Raw genomic sequence first — 24,275 nt, forward strand, 5'->3', positions numbered from 1 at the left:
CCTAACCTAATCACAGGACGATTTACAATAGCCAATTAACCTACTAAGCAGTACATCTTTGGGCTGTGGGAGGAAACTGGAGCACCCAGAGGAAACCCAAATGGTTCATGAGGAGAACGTACAAACTCCTTATCAACAGCCCTGGAATTGAACTCCAAACTCTGCAATGCCACGAGCTGTAATAGCGTTGTGCTAGCCACCTTGTTACTGTAGCAGTCAAGTATACTGTATCTTACATTAATTATGCTCAGACTTGATCAGAGATTTCCTTACTCAACTAATGTCAGTCATTTTTAATCCATGAATTGTAATAAGGTATCTGATTATCAGCTCTTGATTTAAATATTCCTGCACTGATTTTATAAACGTTGCATCTTGAACTGTATTAAATAGCAAAAAATTGACATTCCTTTTAACTGTTATTAATTGATAATCATTTTGGATTAACAACTAATAAGGTTTGGAAGCTCCTCCAATACAGAGAATGTTCAATTACTGTATGAAATAATGAATTGTTAGCAAGACACAAAAACTGGTGGAACTCAGCAGGTTAGGCAGCATATCTGGAAATGAATAAACAGTCGACGTTTTGGGCTGAGACCCTTTTTCAGGACTGTAAAGGGGGGGGGGGGTGATACCAGAATAAAAAGGTGCAGGGGACAGCAAGGTGGATAACTAGAAGCTGAGAGGTGAAGCTAGGTGGGTGGGAAAGACAAAGGGCCGGAGAGGAAGGAATCTGATAGGAGAGGAGAGTGGACCATAGGAGAAGAGAGTGGACCATAGGAAAAAGGGTGAAGGAGGGGATCCGGAGGGAGGTGATAGGCAGGTGAGAAGAGGTAAGAGGACAGAGTGGGGAACAGAAGAGGGGAGGGGGAGAGGGAATTTTTTTTTACCTGAAGGAGAAATCAATACTCATGTCAGTAGGTTGGAGGCAACCAAGACAGAATAATGAATTCTTCCTCACAGCTCCTTCTCCTCAAAAGGACTAAATAAGGTATGTGCGTCAGGGATCAATATATAAAGGGGTATAAGTATACAGAAAGAATAAGAGAAATAGCAGAAGAGTAGAACAGTCTTATTGATTAAAGATGAAATTACTTCAAGGAAGGACATAATGAAAGGGAGACAGATAGTGGAGTCTTCATAGCTAGAATTAAATAAGAGGGAAGTATATTTACACCCGAATATGTGCCTGGAGTCTGAATGGCACAAAGATAAATGCAATCAAAAAGTTAAATAAGAATGCCATGTGCATTTAACAGAGATTATTAACTTTATATGATTGGGATAAGCAGACTAGCTCACATCAAAAGGTGCAAAGTGTATGTTGGCATGTTCATGAAAAATTTCTGCAACAACTGCACAGAAGTAGGAAGAAACCCACTTTCAATGCACCAACTGTGCACTTAGTTTACGGCTAAGTAGGTGTTCACCAAAAAAAAATGATCACAAAATTAGAATTTCCTTGCTTAAAGAAAGTGTTGTGGTATACATACCTCAAGAGATTTTTTAAAAACTTGCCTTTCTTTTTGCATACACATCTGGTTGTAAGGTTAACAGGGAAGAAAGAGGGAATGGATGAGAGACCCTCCTGACAGTGGAATGAATCATCAACATTCTTGGCCACAGATGATCCCGAGCCCCTGTGATCAACATCAGGACACACGGTTCTCAGAAGCTTTTTTATTTTCTGAGGACTGCTGGCAATAGAGTTTACAGAAATAAAATAACAACAGTAATTTTTAAAAGTAAAAAAAAAATCTCAGAATTGAAGCAGACAGCTTTGCTACTTTGAATATGAAGTACTCCTTGCTGAACTGTGTTAATAACACATATTGAAAATTGCAACATCATGTTGATGCTGTTTTCCAAGTGATGGGAAATGATATCGACATTGGCATGAACTGCACAAAGAAGTGTTAGCCAATTCTACCGATGGGTCGGACTTCTCTAAAAAGACATGCAAACATTGAAAAACATGCTGAAATGTGTATGTTATGAGCAATTCAGTCATACAAACAAGTGCAGTGAAATGTTCTCTAATCTCCCAATTCGTAATTTATACCGTGAGGATTTTATGATTTTGTTAATATTCTAATTTAATGTAATATCAATGATAATTTGCTCAAATTCAATACTGTTGTAAAAAAGGACTGCATAGATCTGTGAGTGAGTAAAACAACAGAAAATCAGTGGAGAATATTCCAAAAATAATGTAACATGATGTACAATTAATATCCATCCATATCAGCAAGAAGTTTGATGATAAGTTTGATGATACTTGATGATAAGAAAAATCTTTCACGGATAGCTAAAGTGTTAATGGTATCGTAACACTCAGATCATGGTACAAAGAATAATAAAAGAAATGTCACTGAAAGCCATTAAAAACCATACTGTAAAGAGAAAAAGAGAGATGACTGGCATGAAGAATACTCTGCTTAGTGACATTGAACCAGGACTGCGAACTTACTGAAATTGTTAGTAATAAACTAAAGGTACAGAAGAAAATGAAGGCACTAAAGATTGTCGGTTTCTCAAGACCAGATGAATTCCCTCCCAGTTAAATGGATGTGAATATTGCAGATTTGTATGTTTCAAAGGGTGCCATTCCATTACAATTGAAATTTTAATGTGTTGCTCTATTATTTAGAAAAAGTGAAGTGAGAAATTGAAGAACTGAAGATCAGGTTGCCTAACATCCTTCTATTCAAGTTCAAGTTTAATCATCATTTAACCATACATGAATATCATCAAAGGAAGCAACATACCTCCAGGGCCAAAGTGCAAATACATATTACCAACAGCACACAGCACACAGAACATGGCACATAGCACAAATAGCACATATGGTGCTATTTTTTCAGAAAAATCATTATCTCAAAGAAAAAGAAAATAGCCTAAGTTCCTGGGTGTCCAGCTTGCTTTCCACACAGTGAACACTGGAGGGCAACTCAGAGCAAGCACTGCAGAGTAGCACCGAAGGGAGAGTCCAACTCCCCCCCTCCCCTATTCAGAACAGATACCAGCAAATCCCACAGAGGTTCTCCCATATTACCTCAGCATCTCCTCTCCTGGTAGGCTGCAACAGGCAACTCTGTGGCCTAGGCCTAGTCCTCACAACAACAGCAGCTCCCCTGCTATTAGTCTTGCCAATGAACCACCGAACTGGACTTCTGGTGTTCCACATTACCAGAGTCCCACAGGGTCTTGTGATCAAAATAAAAACATCCAAGGCAATCACCCACCTGTTTTTTGAACTGTACACTGTCCAACACCAACAACAAGTTGAGGTGACAACATAACAACAGTACGCAATAAATCCAGCTCCATCCCTGTCTAGTAACTCACTGACGGAATAGTTCAAAAGTACTTGTTGTTCTTAGTATCCAATCCAAAAAAAAATCATGCTCAATGAACAGATTTATCTTTGCTTGGACTTGGAGTGACATCTGCACCTGGGCACTCTGCCATCATACCTGAAGATGGAATCATACCATTGTTGGAAAATTCCTATAATCCATAAAATATAAAGGAGAAGTGATTCAACGCCTTAAATATCTCTGGATGATCAGACACCTGGCACGGATTCTTAAGGAGTGAAATAAACAGTGTTACAGATTGTGGAATATCTCGAGATATTTCTTATTGACACAGTTGAAAAATTTGTTGAAGCTTATTCATAATGGTTGGTTTCCTGGAAGTTCACTATACTTATCAGCAACTTATATAATGGAACAGAAAGCCAGATATCCAGATTGTGCAATGTCTGAAAAATACTCCAACTCATACACTCACTTTGATTCAAGGATGTCTTGCCTCTACTCTGCTTTTGTGGGTTCATAGAAAAGTCTTTTGTGCAATCTACAGTTTCTCCCACATGAGGAAGGTGAGGCTTGAGAGACCTCGTGAGCTGGTGTTAAGGATGTTAGGTGATCCCTCTGCTATTTGCACATCAGATTTATGTGCTTCTGTTGTTGAGACTCAAGGTGCTCGCTGCTCTTCCCAAATGTTCCTCCTCTGTTATGAACTGTGCAGGCAAAATGGGCTGTAGTGCATATTTTCTATAATGTGAAGCCACGTGATCTGCACACACAATAAGTACAAACTGAAAAGCAATAAATGCCGTGTTGATTACTTACATTGTTTCACAGAGATTATGTATATGTGAGTTATATAATCTTCATTTTAAAACATTATGTACAGGGGCCCTCCATTGGTCGGGGTTGACCATGGATATTGTGATGTGCAAGCCAGCGTGCATGCCAGAGCAGTACGATATGGAGAGCAAGCTATTCCTCATGTAGCAGGCTCTCCCTGCCCAAGCAGCTGATGAATCTAATGGAATGGCAGAGACTGATACAGTTTGGCACCAGCGGCATCACAGGAGTTGCCAGTCAGCATTGAACTCAACATAGGTAGGACTGCCTTTGAGACTCTTGCTCTGGAATTTCCTTAGGGTTTGCTTCCAAAGCCTTCTCCTTGAGTGGGTATAACCGCAAGGCTGCAGAGGTTTCAGATCAGTTTTCCTTCCCCTGGATGAGCTGCCAACCACAGCTGACTATCCAGACCTACCCAGAATTTTGGGTAGCGATTTATAAATTCCGTGTGGGCAAATTTCCGTAACCATAACAGCTGTAATGTGGAGATCACCTGCAATGGGCCAGGAATTCCCAAAAATTAATGATGATGTTACATAGTTTAAAAGAGGCCCTGAGAATATTCCTGATTCATGTTTTCTATCCTCTAGGAAATGTCTTTGTGTGGTGTAGATCAAGAACAGAGTATTGGCTTCAGAAGTCTGGAGCCAGACATATCATAAAGTCATAGAGTTAAGCAACACAGAAACAGGCTCTTTGGCCCATCACATTGATGCTGACCTGTCTGTCCATCTACATTACAGCTATCTTCAATGCCTTGCCAATTTAAATGCCTGCTGAAATGGCCCTTAAATATAGAAATTGCATCTGAATCCATCATCTCTTCTGACAGCACATTTCAGATGTCAATACTCTCCATGTGGAAAAATTTACCCTCACAACCCTTTTTAAAATGTTTTCCTCTCACATTAATGTATGCCCTCTTACTTTTGATAGCCCGCCACTTAAAAAGATTTTGACTATCTATCCTATCTATGCCTCTCATAATCTTATATACAGTACATCTTGATGATGTGGATTGTCCACTGGATCTAACTAAGCTTGATCATAACCTTATTGTCAGGGATACTAGGAGGGAGGGGACACTGACATTAGTTTGCTTAATCTGTCAGTAGATTTGGAAGATGATATGGAGTCAGAATTGCATTTCTTCTGCAGTGCTTTAAGACATTTGCTTAAGGTAGTTCACCTTTCAAATGCATACCAAAGCATCAATAGACTGTGAGGTGCATGTCAGGTTTGAAATTTTGAGCATCAAAGATTGTATTGGCATCTTGGAGGTGCTTTTGAATTTTGTCCCCAGTCACCATCTTCACCGAGGTATGGTTTTCATGATGTGTGGAAAATGATCTACAATTTCAAATGTTGTGGTTGTTGATGTTCATGTACACACGTCTTTAAAATGCCAAGGTAAGGTACAAAAGATATTGTAAAATTTGGCTTTTATACTGCAGAATTAAAAGTTATCCTACAGTTATACAAAGCAATGGTTAGTACTGAGAAGACAGATTGGTCTTAGAGGGGAGATGATGTGGGTTCTCTAGAAATGGCATCCGGAATCTAAGAGGTTGAGTTATGAGGAGTGGTTATACAAACTAGGAGTGTATTCCTTGGAGCATTTTAAAATAAGAGTTGATTTAATCAAAAGTTTCAAGATATTAAGGAAGACGAGGCAGCCATTTCTCTTGGTTTCATATATGATAAGGAGTAAAGGTCCTTATCATATTTATCAACTTTCAAGAATGAAGTTATGAAATATTTATTCATGACAAGCGTGCAGATGGCAATTGATAGTTTTGGATGTGTGAGATCATTTGATTATTGTCAACAAAGCACATTAAGAGAAATAGGAGAAAGCTTGGCCTGTGGAAGTGGATCACAGATTAGAAATAATGTCAATCTCTGGTGATACTGGTGCTAGAGTAAATTACTTACTTCTCATCCTATTTTCACAAGAAATACTAGATAATAGAACTATCATCTGCAGAAGAAAAAATATTGAATTCCATTTTAAAAGAATTTTGGTCATTACACACTTCCATGGAGTCACTTGAATCATTGTCTTCAACTTTACATTTTATAAGTACCTTTTGAATTGTCATTATTTGAAAGACTATATAAAAACAAATTATTAATGTTGCTGATATCAGTCAGAAATCTTCAACATAATTACACATAACAGTTTGGAAATTTCTTTTGTCATCTTGTAGAATGTGACTTAATGGAAAACTAACAGTCAACTTCCCCGAACTGGGTGATGTGAAGCTTGCATAAGGAAATATCTATCGTTCTACCATCTTAAAGCACATCTGCTATGTACAGTGTGGTTGAATTGGAGGTTTATGCAGAAGAACAAAGCTGCTACAGCACTGAAACTCCAATTTTATGTTTTCAGATTTTATCAAATTTATTGGTAAGCATTCATGTGTTGCATAATACTTGTACAATAACACTTGGGGAAATTCCACTCTTTGTTTATTGTTCATATTATTTTCACAGAAAGTTCTACCAAAATAAAACAGCAGATTATTTAGGATTAAACATTCAATAAACCGTCTGCTGCTTTAGAGTTCAGTAGTCAAAAGCTAACCTTTAACAGCTTTGATAAAGAGGAGTGAGTGTTGGCCCAACTTGTTACCTAGATTCACTTGACCTTGTGGAGAAATTTTCATAATTTTTGAACTGTTAAGAGGAGAACTTTGCAGAATCACCATGAGAGAGAGAGAAATAATTGTATTCCACAAGCCAACTTTCTCCAACTGTTTGGAGCAACACTGATGTAGGGAAGTGGTAAGACAAAGAAAAAAGTCTTCCTGTGGGTATTTCACAATAATTGAAGACATCTTATTTGATTTTTTTTTTGTATTCTCCTGCTGCTTTGTGACATTTAGAGGTATTCCAAAATTTGCACTTGTGCCAAAAATGCAGTAAAGTCTGCCACATACAACCTTATACATTGTCACAGTGTTAAGATCTGTCAAAACTGTTCTCTTCTACATACCACCAATTATTCCTGTGACTAAAAAATGAATTTAATATAAATACTAAATTAATATACCAACAAATTAATGTAATGATAACTTAATATAACAATTATTTATTCATACAAATGTATGAATTAACGATTTTCTGTCAAAAATGATGCTGCATTAATATTTGTGTATGCCATCCAGTATGGAATTTATTACTGGGAATCCAATGGTCATCTGTGAACAAATGTACACAACATCTCCATTTTACATTTAAATGATTTCTTGGAACTCTATAAAGAGCTAAAGAGCTTCAAATTAAGTTTGGTCTAATAAAACTGTTTTATTACATTTTATAACCAGCTGCTAATTTTGTGCTATTCTTTGTGAAACATGGGACTGGAAACATAGATGTAATATTTACTTATTAAGCTGGAGATCTATCATCAAAGGTCACTTTATCATCAAAGGTCCCTTCAGAAAAATACCTAAATTCTTGAAATTTATGTAATGCATCCAACTGGAATTTGGCAACTTCTTAATTTGTGTATGTATGTCATATTTTCAATTATTTTCTGTACAATTAAAATACTGCACTTCCGAGACCTTCTACCATTTCTCTGGAGACCGTATATCCCAATTGTTCTGACACAATTGATTTTTAATCTTCAGGTAAAGTGGAACCTGTTTCAGTTCCTTGACACAACACAATGCAGCTGGGTAAAGAATCTGTGCCACATATAACAACACTAAGAGTACTCCAGGCTTCCACCCAATTCTCCTTAACAATGTGCACCTCACTGTTTGGGTGCATATCTCCCTAGCATCCAGGACATTTTCAAGAAGCAACACCTCAAAAAGGTGCCGTCCATCATTAAGGACCCCCATCACCCAGGACATGCCCTCTTCTCTTGCAGCTGCCATCAAATAGAACATACAGGTGCCTTAGGACTTGCACCACCAGGTTCAAGAACAGTTACTACCCCTCAACCATAAGGCTCTTGAACATAAGGGGAAAGCCATATTTATTTAAGAACTCTGTTATATTGTTATTTCATGCTCGTTATTTATATCTGTATCTGCACAGCGTGTTTACAGTTTACAGTTGGTATTCTATAGTTTTGCTAAGAATGTTGGCTTTAAACGAATCTCAGGGTTGTATGTGGTGATGTGTATGTACTCTGATAATAAATTTTACTTTGAACTTCTCATTGCTACCACCAGGGAGGAGGTACAGGAGTCTGAACGCACACACTCAACAATTCAGGATTAGCTTTGTCCCCTCTGACATCAGATTTCTGAATGGACATTGAACCCATGAACACTACCTCACTACTCTTCTTGAACTACAGTATATATTCAAATTTACTTTTTAAAAATATATATACTTTTTACTGTAATTTATAGTTTCATGACATATGGCAGTGATATTATACTTGATATGCCAGTGATATTCTGATATCCTGACCCTGTTAAGACATAGGATAGCAAGTGATACACCTAGTCAAGCTGCTCCAGCATAACTTCAGTGACCTGGTTTAATCTTGATTTCTGTTGCTGTCCAGGTGGAATATGCATGTTTTTTCTATGTCCCCCTGCTTTTCCTGTTGCTTCAGCTTCTTCTCATATCCTATAGACACGCAAGCTCATTGCTAATTGGTCAGTGTAGTTACCCCCCCCCCCCCCAATGTGCAGATAGTGGGGAGAGAGTTGGAATGGGAGCAGAATCCCCACCTCAGTGGGTAATTGATGCACTGGGGGGGGGGGAGGGGAGGAGTGTCCAGGCAAATACCAAGAGGATCCTTGGCCTCAAAGAGCAGGGTAGCAACAGAAATGGATGTCCTAACTCCAGAAAATCAGGATTTGCTGCCGTCAACAAGAGTAAACTTCAAGAAGTAAACAACTTTGGCTGAGAGCGCTTCTAGAAAGTCTGCTGGTCCACTCTCTGCTCTGAGGAACAGGATGAGATGCGCTTATATACTCTTTCTTCCTCAGAGCTACAAGAGAGTGCTGAGGTAAATAGCCTGAAGGGAAAGGATAGCTTGATAATACCCACCTCGTCTATCACAGTAAACATCACCGGGTCCTTTACCTTGCAATATACGAAGATGAAAGCTCAGAGTACCACTGCTTCCTATCCTCTATCCTGGAAGCAAGTGGAAGTGTCTGCATCATATGTTAACCTTGGACAGGTCTTGCAAGTCCAGGAATAGCAATTCATTAGTTGGGGTGTATTCAAGCCATTAATTCCAGCTAGCAGCTAGACAGGTATCATCACTTATATCTACTACTTGAAGCAGAAGAGTGAAATGTTTGAAACTGGAAGCTTACTTCACAGAGCGAAAAAAAAGTTCACTATAAAATCTTCAGGTCAAGTATGATTTGGAGCGAGGAGTCATAGCACAGACCTGCTGCATACTATCCATTGTTAGCACGCTCTCCAAAATAGGTTGGAAAAAGAACTCACAAATGAACATAAAGGAAACAGTATGTAATTGCTAGTGTAGGAACAGAAGCCTTCTGGTGATCAGACAAGGTTGATCTCCCTCCTGTTACTTATTGGTAAATTGTGTAAAGCCTTTTGTAGGTGGTTGTGTGTGAATCCTCACCTTCTCCCCTTTCGATGTCAGAAAAAAGAAACAGAAAATCACTGGCTTTCTTTCTCTTTCCTTGCATACTTTTGATATCTGAAGTGATATCACATGTTAGATGAAAAATGAAAAGATGATGGTCTCATTTCTTATGAATTGGTGGTATCATGGAAACCTAGAACATATGGCTCCATGGTGAAGAGGAAGCTACCCTCAGCCCGGAGAAGAAGCACCTGGGCAGCCTCCAACCTGATAGCATGAATATCGATTTCTTCTTCTGGTAACCTAATTCCACCTTCCCCACCACCCCCCACTCCCCAGTCTGACCTTTCACCTCTTTTCACTTGCCTATTACTTCCCCTTGGCTCTCCTCCTCCTTCACTTTCTCCAATGATCCACTCTTCTCTCCTACAGATTCCTTCCTCTCCAGCCCTTTATCTTCCCTACCCACCTGGCTTCACCTATCACCTTCCAGCTACCCGCCTTCCCCTCCCCCGCCTTTTTTATTAATTCTGGCGTCTTCCCCTCTCCCTTCTCAGTCTCGAAGAAGGGGCTCGGCCCGAAATGTCGACTGTTTACTCATTCCCATAGATGCTGCCTGACCCTGAGTTGCTCTAGCATTGTGTGTGTGTGTGTGTTGCTCAATGTAGGCTGTTCTGCTCTTTCGAAGACCGACCCCGCTGCTCACTTGAATTCTCGCTTCTGGTATTTAACATTTCATTTCGATAGCTGGCGTAATTCTATCGCATTGTCAGACAATGCGTTCCATAACCTCACCAGTCCTTGTGTACTGCCCACGCTTATGCAGAATGTTGCCTTACGCTGTTGGCGATGTGGTAGGATTAATCCCGAAACTGTTAGTAAGACAGCTATACTGTGAGAACGGAACTTTCCTGTTCCTAAAACCTTCCAAATCCAATCCGACAGACTCGCTGCATATAAACATATAATCAACGGATGAGACAAGAGCAGTAAACCAAGCGCTGGAGGAACTCAGCGGGTCTGGCAGCATTGGGGGTGGGGGTCAATAGAGAAGGAGTTGTCGACGTTTCAGATCGAAACCCTGCATCGGGACTGGAAACAATGCCGATACATGCACGCTGCAACTTTTTAAATCGGCCGGATAGGAAAAGAGTAGAGCGTTTTTATTTGCCTTTTAAATGTTTAGAATTTAAAAACGTGAATTGTAACGTAGTTTGAAGGGATTGTTTTGTCAATATTCAGTTAATTTAAAAAAAACAAAATATATTTTTGACTCAAGTCTGCAGTTTTGCTCCCAGTGTATTTAATTAAGTTTTTTAAAAAAAAATTGTAAGCGAGCAGAAGCGAGCTGTTGAAGTCTTGATGCGAGACAGGCGGAAAACTTGGGTCACCTCACTTTCGTTATGGTGAATGCAATGCTTTTCTGTATTTGCAAAGAAAAAGTGAGGTTGTTGAGAATATTTTCAGTTCACGAAGCAGATTTTATTTCGGCGTATTTTTTTTTAACGAGGAACCTTGCATTCGGAAAGTTGAGGTTTGTAGGCGGTGCTGTGTAGTTTTCCGTGCACGGGAAAGGACTCGGTGGCTCCTGTCTCCATGTCGATGCTATCGGGAGAAGTGTAAAAGTGAGCGGCTGTGCGAGTGTTGGAGGCGCGGTTGTCCATGTGGGGCTGTGTCATTGGTTTGTGGCAGAGCCCGCCCGCCGAAGCCAGCCCAGCCCAGCCCAGCCAGACCCCCTCCGGTCCCGGCCCGCTTGTTTCCTCTCTCTCGCTCTCTGCAACTCGCTGTTTCTTCTGCTGGGGGTGTTCGAGGGGGGCAAGAAGGGAGGGGGCGGCGGGCGAGAGGAGGAAGTCCGATCGCCAGGAGTCACCGAGGACCAGGACAGCAGAGCGGCCGCTCCGTCCTCTCCTTCCCCGACTGCTTCTGTCTCTCACAGCGGCTGTCGTCCCCCACTCGGGGGGAGAAACCGGTCCTGTCGCTCGGATCTTACAGGCTGCAGTCCGAGGATTAAGTTTAATTGTTTTCTTTTTCTGGTGTGGGACCAGCTGATCGGAGGGAGCTGCCGGCAAGCGTGAGCGAGGTCCGCCGAGTGATGGAGATCCTGGTGCCGAGGGACGGGCTGTAACCGGGCGGTGATCGCACAGGTACCGGGAGCAGGGCTGGGCTGGGCGGTTGGCGACAGCGACACCCTCCCCGGACAATCCGTTCCGTTCCCTCCCTCCCTCCCTCCCTTCCTTCCTTCCTTCCTTCCTTCCTTCCTTCCTTCCTTCCTTCCTTCCTTCCTTCCTTCCTTCCTTCCTTCCTTCCTTCACACCCCCCACCTCCACCTTGTACACGCCCCCACCCCGCCCCCTGCGGTCAGGCCGCCTCTCGCACTCCATGCACGAACTCCTTGCGTTCGCCGCCAATACAACCCCCTCCTTAACTTAATTCTCTCACTTCTCTCTCCGTCACTTCACTCCCGCCCGCTCTTCCTCACTCCCCGCGTTTCCCCCCCCCCTGGCCCTACCTTCAGGAGTCTCTCATCCCATCTTCCTGCTCTCCTCCTCCCTTTCAATGGGAACAGCCACTGGGTCTGCCCTCCTGCCTACCCCCACCCCCACAGAGTTGCCTGCAACCCCCACAAATGGATCTGCCACCCCTTTAGCATTTCTTCCCTCTTTCATCCACAATAAAGAATACCTATGCCTATTATCCTGCATATTCCAAATTAATTATATTGTGCTCTTTCTCTTCAGCCCTTTACCCCATACCTTTTGTGCATGGTGCAGGTCCAGGTTCAGACATGCCTGCCCCCTCAATCAGCCTCAGACCCCGTTCCACACAGGACCCAGAGTCTCCTAAACAAACAAATCTCAATTTGTCACCAACTGCCTTTGCCAATAGTTCCTTGCTGCCATAGTCTTTAACATACTTCCCTTCTAATCTTTCTCTTTTCCTTCTGATCGTTTTCTGTCTCCCCTAACTTATTTCCCCTGGCCTCTGTCTTCCCTCTTTTTCCCTCTTTGCTCCTCCGAGTCTCCAGCTACTTTTTCTATCTTCCCCCATCCAACTCAACTTGTGTTTTTTTTTGTCAGTAAAGCTGAGAGGACAGTTGGAAAGTAGGGAAGTATGTGTCGCTGTACGGTGGCTTCCTGCTGCTTTCTAATGATGAGAAACTAGTTTATCCACGTTTCCAAAGGAAAGTTTGGGGGGGGGGGGGCGTTATATGCCTTCAATGTTAAGTTAATTGCACCCTTTTGGGAGTTTATATGTCATGTCAGAGACATTTACAAAGATGCATAGAAATTATAATTTGAGGTATTTCCCTTGGCATTACTGGATACATGCTTTTGAAAAAATATGTAAGAAATATTTTCGGTTTTAGATATCTGCCATTCGATGCTGAAGATTTTTAAATCCAAACAATTCTAGTCCCTTCTAGATGATCTTCCTCACACTATGGCGATTGTGATTGATTTAACACAGGTGCATTAATTTTGTAAAGTTGGAGCATATGTTTATTATAAAGTTTGGTGGTTTACTACAGCACAGCAAAACTACAGTACAGAAACAGGACGATTTTGGCCCATTCAGTCTGCGCCAAACCATTGAAACTGCCTAATCCCATTGACCTGCTCCTGGACCATAGCCCTCCCATCTATGTACCTATCCAAACTTCCCTTGTTGGTAAAAGCATATGAGGTTTTGTGTGTATTTTAAACAAAGGCTTCCCCACCCTCCCCCAGCAAGTTTATCCTTTTTAAAAAATACTGCCAGTCTGTGAAATTTGATTCCACAGGTTCTTTTTAAAATACTCCTTCACAGTTAATATGCTGAAGGTGGTGCATTTATGTTAATCCAGGGTCACTTATGGTCAGAATGCATACTGTCTGTTGAATTATGTATTTTGGATTTTTTTTTAGAATTACGTCTAACATTATAAAACGAGAGAAATAAAGTGATATTTGACACTTACAGGGTATGGGCCTGAACTTGTTACTCTTTTGTGTGCCAAATGTTTGGGCAATATATCTTGTAGGATATATGTATATAATGTGTAACAGCATTAAGCAGACAATAGTCAGTTTGTCAGATTTATAACATTAGTAAATGATTAAATAGTGATATGAAATACCAGAACATGTTTGTACCAGTTTGTTCCAGTTGAGCAAGGGAAAGTAAAACGTTATGAATTAGTAATAGAAACCTTGGTTAATTTCACAAATAGATTAACAGCAGATTGAGTTTGCAGCTGTATAATTAAAATGGCTGCAGAGTTTGACTTTTCTATAGAGATTGATTTAAGAAATTTCAAAGCAGTTTGACTATTCTTAAATTGATTTGGTGATTTATTAGGGAGATAAAAATGGATTTCAAATGTAATGTAAATTTAATACAATTGATTCTCAAAACCAAAACATTTAAGCCACATTGTTTCAATGGGAATGGATATTAAGCAGTAGTTTCTGTGCATAGAGTTGGTACACTACCAGGCAGTTTTCTGGGTCTAGCTTCAGAGTATACTCTGTGGGGTGTATCTGCAAATAATTGAAATACGTGCATAGACTTCTTCTGTCCTTATCCTCATTTCCAAACAAAAACTGCCAACTACTTAGTGGAACTCACTTCTGTCAGTGGAGAACATGGTTTTAACTCAGTATGTGGAGTATATGAAGTCGCTGGTAATTAGTTGAAGTTTTTATATTTATTTATTGAGATAGGGCCTTTCAGCCCTTTGAGCCACACTGCTCAACAATCCCCCAATTTAATTCTAGCCTAATCACAGAACAATTTACAATGACCAATTAACCTACCAATCAGTAGGTCTTTGGACTGTGGGAGGAAACCGGTGCACTCAGAGCATTACAGGGAATGTACAAGCTCCAAAAGGCAGTGGCAGGAATTAACCCAGCTTGGCTGTACTGTAAAGCGTTGTGCTAGCAACTACACCACTGATGAAGAGAGAGAGAGAGAGAGGAATGTTTACTGATAGGTAGGACTTGACAAGTCGTTCTTCCCAACATTCTGCACTTGAGCCTCGGCTTTTAATCAATTATATCACTGATTTGGAAGAGGAGATTGATGTTTTTATTATCCTGTTTGCAAATCTAAATGAGAAAGCATAGTCGTTTGTATTGATGGCAGTGCTAAGTTTTAATTAGGTGGAACAAGACTAAGTAAAACTGAAAGCTGGAGTTCAGTGCAGGGAAGTGTAAAGTTATCTGCTTTTGGATTGGAGAGAGAGAGTTTGGAATTCTTTATGGGAAGTGATGATGAGCCATTGAAGAGAAAAGGAGTTTAGATGTACATATCCTTAAAACTTCGTGCACAAATGTATAAAAAAAATCAAAAAGTCTTGTAGAACATTGGTGGCTATCTGAGGGGGTTAATTGCAAAGAGGAAAACCTAAATTAAGATCCAGTAATGTAGGAGGGTATTTTAAAACTTTCCTCAGATTTTACACATAGTACTACACCTGAGGAATGGTGCATGCGTTTTGAAAGAGGTGTAGATTCATTGGAATAGCACAATAAGAAGGTTGCTTTTGATCACCTTGACTTTAGGAGGTTGAGGAGTGATGTTAAAAATGTAAAAATGCTGAATGTAATTAGGGAGTTCAAGAGTTAGGTTTACTGTAAGTGAACTCAAGAAGCACCTACTGTACATCCACCGCTGTGGATGCAAAAGCTCTGCTGAAACTGGATGCTGCTGAGGTAACCACTGTTTTCAAGATTGCGGTTGATAGATATTGGGTTATGGAGAGCGGTTAAATGGAATTAAGGTACAGAGAGCCACAATGCACAGAATTGTGAAACATACTTCAGATTTAAAGATGGTTTGCTTTTGTTAGCTAATTGTTGTTGTCTGGTATAGTTGAGTGGCTTTTTTTGTGCATCTTTTGATGGGCATCTCAAGATTCATTTGTGTATGATAATCATATAAACCTTTTGTCTCAACTACTGCCTTTTGGTCCATCTAAACTGTGAAATTGGAATCAAACTTACCATTAAATTTCCTTTATCCATAAATACAGATTTAAACATCTGTCTAATAAGTATGAAATTGTACTCTTTGCTAATTTGACATTTATTTGATTAATTCTGTTAAGCTTTGGTTATTTTTCCTGAACCTTACTATCATAGAAGTAAGTTTTCAGCCAATTCAGTTTTGGCTGTTTGGTGTCTGAAGGAACTGGGTACAACGGGGCAGGTAATGGGATCAGATATCACCCTGGCTGCTTTCCTGATTCCGAGAACTAACTGCACCTCTAACCAAACTATTTCAGTACTGTTATAATACTGACATTTACAACAAGGTGGAAAGTTGCTCCACTGTGTTTTATTCACAGAAAGTAGGACAAATCCAATACGGCTAATTACCACCCAGTCAGTCTATCTTCCAATAGCAGGAAGCTGATGGAAACTGCTATTGACAATTCTATTAAGGGCAATTGTTTCCCTTACCTATTTCCATTGTTTCCATTATCTATTTCCCAATGTCCAATTTTGATACCACTTGGCTTCAGATCTAATTGCAGCCTTTAGTCCCAATGTGAACCAAGGAGCTGAATTCCTAGGAGTTGAGGTGAGAGTGACTGGGTATTCGATTGAGTGACATCAGGGTAAAGCTAAGATCAGTGTTCACCGTGCAGAAGATACTCCACTGATTAGAGTCATACATAAATGAAGATGTTTGTGGTTCTTAGTGCTTAATCATCCCTTCCCTAGAATATCTGTGTAAGAATACCTCAGCATAGGCTCAACCTTCTTCACCCACTTCACCACCGGCCTTCCTTCCATCAGAATCGGTTTAATGTCACCAGTGTATGTTGTGAAATTTGTTGACTTTGTGGCAGCAGTGGAATGCAATATGTAATTTAAAAAGCTGAATTACAGTAAATATATATTATTGTTAAATTAAATAGGCAGTGCAAAGATAGAAATAAAGAAGTAGTGAGGTGGTGTTCAGTGTCCGTTCAGAAAACAGATAGCAGAGGGGAAGAAGCTGTTCTTGAATTGGCGAGTATGTGCCTTCAAGCTTCTGTACCTCATTCTTGATGGTAGCAATAAGAGCAAGGCATGACCTGAGTAGGGTTCAATTCCCTTCAGGATTCTTAGAAAGAGAAGTGATTTAGGTCTGTGTGCAGCAAGATCAGAACATAGTCAGGCCTGAGATGGGTGACGCAGTTTGGGTTGACACTTAGCAGCAAAAATTTGCAGCTCCAGACTACTAGGTAATGATTGTCTCCAATAAGAGAAATTCTAACCACTTTAAGTATTATTACTGTTGCCAAGTCCTCCATTATCAATGTCTTGGGCTCACCACTGAATAAAAACTCAACTGGACCAACCACATGGTTATATGAGTTTTTGAGTGGCTGTGTTACAACCACAGGCTCTTGATGTAGGGTCTAAGCACCCATGTAGGTGGGCTGTGCACCAGGATTGACAATTGCACTCATTGGTATGCATGTTCTTGCTAATGTGTGTCCCATTATGATGGTATTTAACTCCCTTTTTGTTCTAGTCCAGTTGAGACTTGATCAAAAGCACAGCAACCTTTATTCTCCCTGCTTGCCCAAATCTTTGTTTTTGACTGACAGTATCAAGGAGTGGTGTTCACTTAGTATTTAGTTAATACTTCCAACCACAATGTTGGCGTTCACTTTCAGTTTGAGAGTTTTAATTAACGACCCTGTTGGCCTAGCGTTTATTGTTTTCCTTTTCTTTTAGAATCTGCAGCAGTTCTCATTAAAGTCAGTGAACTGTTGACCTGCTTCAGTGTCTCTCACTTTCTGAACTTGGCCATATCCAAACCTTTTAACAGGTTGGGTATCCTGCAGGGAGTGACAGGATCCCTACTGTCCCAAGGTCCTTCCTTTATCTCTAAGCCACAGTTCAAGAGTGCAATGGACTACTTTCCAATTGCCAGGACACATGCAGCACCAAGAACTCTCATGAAGCTTGATGCCATCCAAGGCAGAACAGCCATCCTTATTGTTACTCCATCTGCTATCCTAAATACCCGTCTCTTCCAACACAAGTGCACAGTGTTGAAGCGTCTAGCATGTCTAAAATATAATACAGTTACTTGCCCAATCTAGTGACCTTCACAACCAAAAAGGGCTAGAGCTGCAGGTGTGTGGGAAAACGGCCACATGAAGATTCCCCTCCAAGTGTCTTACCATCCTACCTCAGAAATGTATCACTGTTCCAACATTGCCTCTAGGTCTGAATCTTTGTTCTTCTTGAACAGCAGCACTGCAAGAGAACATTCAGCAACAACACTTCAAAAAGGCAGCTTGTTTTCTCAGGAAGACATCTTTTTCTAAGAATGGGTAGTAAGTGCTGTCCTTGCCAGTGCTGCTTAGATCCTGAAAAGAAATTAAGTACTTGTGAAAGAAACGAATGTGATTTCTATGTGCTAGACACTCCATTGTAAGAAATTCTACTTCAGCATCATGTTGTTTATGCCATTACACCAGAATGCGATGACACATTACGCATATATGAACTGAAGCTTTGTGTACATACACTACCTCCAGTTATTGTGATGATTTCAGAGGCTGTTCAAATCTTGAAACAAGTAAGAAATTTCTTCTGACAGATTGTTGGATGCCATCAAGTTAAGAAGGAGAAGTTACTTAGGTTGGGGAATCAAAGGAAGGTTGCTGTGGTGATAGTTAATATTTCTTTCAAACAAGATGCATGAACAGCAGCAAGCAGGAATTATTTTACAACCATCTAGCGTGAATTGGCGTTTGTCGACTTAAATCCAGATTGAACAGTTACAGTACAATTCTGATCACCTAGACCTGATTGTTTGAAAATCCTGGTTATCTGGCATCTGATTCACCCATTAGTCTGGGATGTGCAGTGAACTAGTGCAATGTGCTACCATAGCCAGGGTTTCAGTGTGCAGATGGGCATAGTGCCCGAACAGATGTGTGCCTGCAAAGGGATGAATTCAGGTAATTTGTTAGGTTTGTGGCCAGAAAGAGTACAGAATGTTTATTTTCCAATCCTTTTAACCTTGCTGGCTCCATTGAGAAGTTTATTAAACTACTTTCTAAACTGTAAAATTAAATAAAATTTAGGTGTGTTTTCATATGAATAGAATTATATCTAATAAGATAGTTAATGTCCTCTACCTGTACCTGTGTCAAAAAGGTGCTGGACTATGGGTGCTTAACTGTATAATTTTAGAGACTTATATTTGACTCCTTTGGTTAACGAATACTGTATTTTCATCCATTAGTTTGCTTAATTCCTGCATAAAAAGCAGTGGAGTAGTGACTCTTTCTGCACCAAGCTGTAGTATCTTGTGGAGTCTCATGGTAGTGACTTGTACCTTATTATTGAAATGTTTCCAAATAATATACCTGTGGTCTTGGTAGGGCTTGGTATGTCACCAAGGACGTTCACAAATTTCTACAGATGTACCTTGGAAAACATCCTAACTGTTTGCTTCACCATCTGGTATAGGGGTGGGGAGGTTGCTACTGTGCAGGATTGAAGTAAGCTTCAGGGAGTTATAAAATTAGTCAGCTGCATCATGGGCACTATCCTCTGTGGTATCCAGGACATCTTCAAGGAACGGTGCCTCAAAAAGGCAACATCCATCATTAAGGACCTCCATCAACCAGCACATGCCTTGTGCTCATTGCTACCATCAGGAAGGAGGTAGAGAAGCCTGAAGGCAAACACGCAATGATTCAGTAACCGCTCCTTTTCCTCTGCCATCCGAATTCTGAATGGACACTGAACACATGAACACTACCTCACTACTTCTTATTTCTAGTTTTTGCACTAATTATTCAATTTAACTATTATATATTTTTTACTGTAATTCACTTTTTATATTATCATGTATTGCATTGCACTGCTGCGGCAAAAACAAATTTCATGACATGCTGGTGATATTAAACCTGATTGTGATTCTGATTCTGCGCAGTATGAAGATGACTGTGGAAAAGGTGGATTTCAATCCTGTGCTGCTTCTGTGATTTTAAAAATGGGAGTTATTTTCAACCATGGAAGCAGTAAGGTTTCAATCATTTGAAGATGTTGGAAGTTGAACTTCAGTCATATTTCTTGTTTATGTTAGTTTGCTTTCATCACTTTTGATTTCTCACTTTGTTTCCCAACTCTGAAGTTCTTCATAGTAGAGGTGACAATTGTCCACAATTGACCATAAATACTGCCTACGATTTACCATAAATACTGTCTACAATTTACCATAAATGCTGTCCACACTCTTAGTAAACTCGTGGCAAGTTTTTTTTTAGGTCATGTACAAATAATCCTGCCAGTTCCTCTCAGAGATGAACTAAAGTTTCTGCAAGGGCATGAAGCTTGTTAAATGTAAGTGCTGGCAAAAGTTGGGGCTTGTTTTCCTGAGTTGGCATTTCATCATTCTGTCTGTTCAGCTGTTCTGTATCAGTCCCACCCTCTAATCTGCATTGAATCAATGTGCTTTCCCCTTTCCATTGTATTATCTCCATTGCTGTTTGGTCTCTTACTCATTTTTACAAGGCAAGTTAAATGCCCATTCATTTTTAAAATGCATCTAGAAGAAATGTCTACAAGGATATGTTTACATTCAGGAGAATGGTGAATGTTGACAATTATGTAACTACACAAAGGGCTGGAGGAACTCAGCAGATCGGGCAGTATCAATGGAATGAATAAACATTCAACGTTTTGGGCCAAGAGCCTTCTTCAGGATTAGAAAGGAAAGGATAAAAGGGTGGGTGGAGGAGAAGAAGGATAGCTGGAAGGTGATAGGTGAGCCAGATGGGTGGAAAAGGTAAAGGATTGAAGAGGGAGGAATCTGCTGGAAGAGGAGAGTGAACTATCAAGAAAGGGAAGGAGAAGGGAACCCATGGGGAGGTGATAGGGAGGTGATAAGAGCTAATAGTCCAGAGTGGGAATAGAAGCAGAGGGGAGGAAGAAGGGAATTTTTTTACTGGAAGGAGAGATCAATGTTCATGCCATAAGGTTGGATGCTACATAGATGGAATGTAAGGTGTTGCTCCTCCACCCTGAGGGTGTCCTCATTGTGGCATAAGAGGAGGCCACGGACTGACATATCAGAATGGGAATGGGAATCAGAATTAAAATGTTTGGTCACAAGGAAGTACTGCTTTTGGCAGATGGGACGGAGCTGCTCCATGAAGCAGTCCTCAAGTTTACGAGGGTCTCACCAACGTAGAGGAGGCAGTGTTTGGAGCACTGAACACAAATAGATGATCCCAGCAAATGAGCAGGTGAAGTGTTGCCTCACCAGGAAGGACTGTTTGGGCCCTGAATGAAGGTGAGGTTATAAGGTTACAATGAACAAAATAATATGTACGTAACATACTGTTTTGGCCATTGTAACACTAATAACATGAGAACAAGTTTATGCACTTCCCATAAGCAGCACTAAAATAGAATTGTTTTAATTGTGCTGACATTGGAGAGGGTCTGAGGAAGTCCATGGGAGGCATTACAGGAATGAAAAGATTAATGCATAAGGAGTGTATGATGGTCTGAGTCTGTACCTGCTGGGGTTAAAGGAATGGGGGTGGGGGTTTCATTGAAGCCTGCTGAATATTGAAAGGCCTCGCTGGAGTTGATGTGGAGAGGATGTTTCCTATAGGACCAGCGGGCACAGCCTTAGAGCAGGACTGAGGAGGAATTTCTTTAGTCAGAGGGCGGTGAATCGTAGAAGTCATTGCAATGGATAGCTATGGAGATCAAGTCATTGAGTATATTTAAATTGGAGGTTGATGTTTTCTTGGTTAGTCATGGCATCACAATATAGGGAGAAGGCAGGAGAATGGAGTTTAGAGGGATAATAAATCAGCCATAATGGAATATCAGAGTAGACTCAATGGCCTAATTCTGCTTCTGTATCTTATGGCTTTACATGGGACCTCTTTGGTTTAATGCTGAATTTTGTTGGCATTGCACAGATTTCTCTCTAGTCTTTCCATCCCAGAGTGGGTTTTGAACCCACAGTCTTCTGCTGGAGGCTACCGCTCTGAGTGTTTGTCACCAAGAAGAACCGACATGTGGAACTTCTTTCTGTGACGTGTTTTAGTGCTGTTGAGCATACAGAGAGCTAAGCATTACCTTCACCCATGTTTCCTGGTTAATGTGTCTAGTCATCCTGACAGTCTGCGTAACGTGTTTGATTTTCTACCTCATGACCTGGCCTTTCAAGCTTTGATAATAACATCATTGTGTATCTGCTTTGTCTTTTGTAACAATTGCTTCACCTCTGTGGCACCTTGTGACAACTTAAATAAAAGTTATTTTTCTCTTGTTTTCCTCATTGGCACAAATTATACATGCTTGAACTACATTTCTGAATGCAGATAGTTGGGAACTAACACGTGAAAAATCTGAGGGATTTATAGTTGATGAATGGTGATGTAAAAAAATCTGAGGGATTTATAATTGATGAATTTTGATGTATAAGTTCTACTTATTTCAGAAAGATTGCTAATAGAATAATGCATTATGCAAGGAATTTTTCCTGTTTTATTGGTTAGTTCTATTTGAAAGGATTACAAAGAGAACTGTAGAAAAATAATGATGAACGAAGCTAGAGTAACCCTTGCAGATAGACAGATTAATGAAGTTGCAGTCAATAAGCTTTTCGACTGCCTTTAGTTATTTATTTTCCTTGGGCAAACAAAGGCTGCATTGTTTTAGAGTCGCTTGCAGCTGTGTGTTGGATGTCCAATATTCTGTGATGTAATATTAAACCAAACAGGTGTTCAAGTATTTCATCTGCGTCCTCTGCTGTTTCACTCCAGGTTGTGAGACATCTCCTTCTTGAGGTAACATATCATTGCTAGAATTATATATTTCTCTCAATTGCTTGCTGATTTTGTAACAATCTCAGGGAAAACATAGCACCTGAATCTTGTTTTTAGAAACTTTACAAGGTGGAGTGAGAAAAATGCACTTATTCTGTTAACTCTATTTGCTACAATTTTTACTTATTGATTGAAGCTGATTTATTATAAGCATCTATTTAGCCTCGTGTTAATTTTTGAACAACTTTCAGAATCTTGCATATTTACCACGTAATCTATTTACGTATTGATTGATTGAGATACAGTGTGGAATAGGCTATGGCAAGTGTGGCAGCTTACAAACCCCCGATTTAACCCTAGCCTAATGGGACAATTAACAATGACCAATTAACCTACCAACTGGTAGGTCTTTGGACTGTGGAAAGAACCACAATTTGAGAACGTACGAACTCCTCGCAGACTGCAGCGGGAATTGAACCTTTGTCACCTGTACTGTAAAGCGCTGTGCTAACCAAGATGCTACCATACCTCAGACCATCGGTTGATGTCAGATAATCTCAGTTGACTGCCTATCATTGCTCCATTTACCACTCCCTCTCTCTTACACATTTTCCTGTTTTTCCACCAATGACTGCTATGTCTCCCCCTATCCTAACCAACCTTTCCATGTTCTATTAGTTGAGAAGTCAAGGCCATACTTTTATGTTATGGACTGATAGACTGGGCAACAAATTTTTTTAAAGAAGTTTCACTTCTTCAGATTTTTTTTGTTTATGATAAACCTCTTGAAGCTGAACACTAGTATAATTTGAAACTACTTGTATCGCATAGGAATTGGGAGAAAGAAGAAATTAATTTTTATTCAGTATAATCTGTTGAATTGTATAATGGTGCTGATGCTTTGCAGTAGTTCAACTGAGTTAAAACTGATTTGATGGTGACGTTCATTTGTATTCAGTGTCGGAGGCATCTCATTTATGTGTTGAACAATAATCAGCCAGCGTTGATGGATTCTAGTTGCCCCGATACTGTTTCTTAATGGCAGCAGTATCCTGATGAAGCCCTTCAGCATGTTTGTCACTGACAGTGCCAAGATTTACAGGGAAGAAGTCCAAATGAGAATTCAGAAAATGAATCTTTAGTTGTACTTCATGGTTTTGTATGTTTGAAGCCTGTTGTCAACCAGCTACAGGTTTGATGCTCTGTGGTTGCCAAGAAAAGTTTCAACATCATCCTCGAAGATTTCCATGCTCTTTTCTCTGGTCCCACTAGTAGTTCTTTGAATCACCTGTCATTCATGATCTGTTTGATTGGTGGACCAACAGAAATGCCTTCCTTAATCTTGATTTCAGTCATTCTTACTTGAATTATGAATTGAAATAACAAATATAGGCGATGCTGGGTAACAAAGAAATTTTGTGGTGATTTTCATGATCAGTACCCCAAAAGCCATAAGATACACCCAATAAATATTCAGGAAGCAAAATCTCTGTTGACCAAAGTTAGTTGTCTTGGTGCTTATTTTGTGATGACATGAATTAACTTCCTGGTGGTGAATCTAATGCTGTGACTCACTGGTGAAAGACAACATTTGGGACTAAAAGACTTCCTTGCATATTATTCTTTATCTCTGACTAGCAGGCTGTCAAGCTGGTGATGTTCTGTAATATGAATCCAGAGAAGGAAAACGCATGTAATGAGAGAGCTTAAATACCTTCTGTAATTCTGATCACTGTCATTACATTGAAATTTAAGAATTAAAACATGATTTTAATTTAAA

At 40.1% G+C, this 24,275-nt stretch overlaps 1 protein-coding gene across 3 annotated transcripts in view; it reads left to right on the top strand.

Moving 5' to 3' along the window:
* Window positions 1–11,707: 11,707 nt before the first annotated feature.
* Window positions 11,708–24,275, top strand: part of ctbp2a (C-terminal binding protein 2a) — a 304,686-nt gene continuing 292,118 nt past the window's right edge. For 2 of the 3 annotated variants that reach the window (XM_059947716.1, XM_059947720.1), the window contains exon 1: window positions 11,708–11,846. The gene's annotated coding sequence lies outside the window, so the exon portion shown is untranslated. Of the gene's footprint in view, window positions 11,847–14,537; window positions 14,678–24,275 lie in introns of those variants that run through there. The other variant, XM_059947717.1, reaches the window with a different exon arrangement.

The sequence above is a fragment of the Hypanus sabinus genome, chromosome 22, assembly GCF_030144855.1.
Source record: "Hypanus sabinus isolate sHypSab1 chromosome 22, sHypSab1.hap1, whole genome shotgun sequence".
Classification (NCBI taxonomy): Eukaryota; Metazoa; Chordata; class Chondrichthyes; order Myliobatiformes; family Dasyatidae; genus Hypanus; species Hypanus sabinus.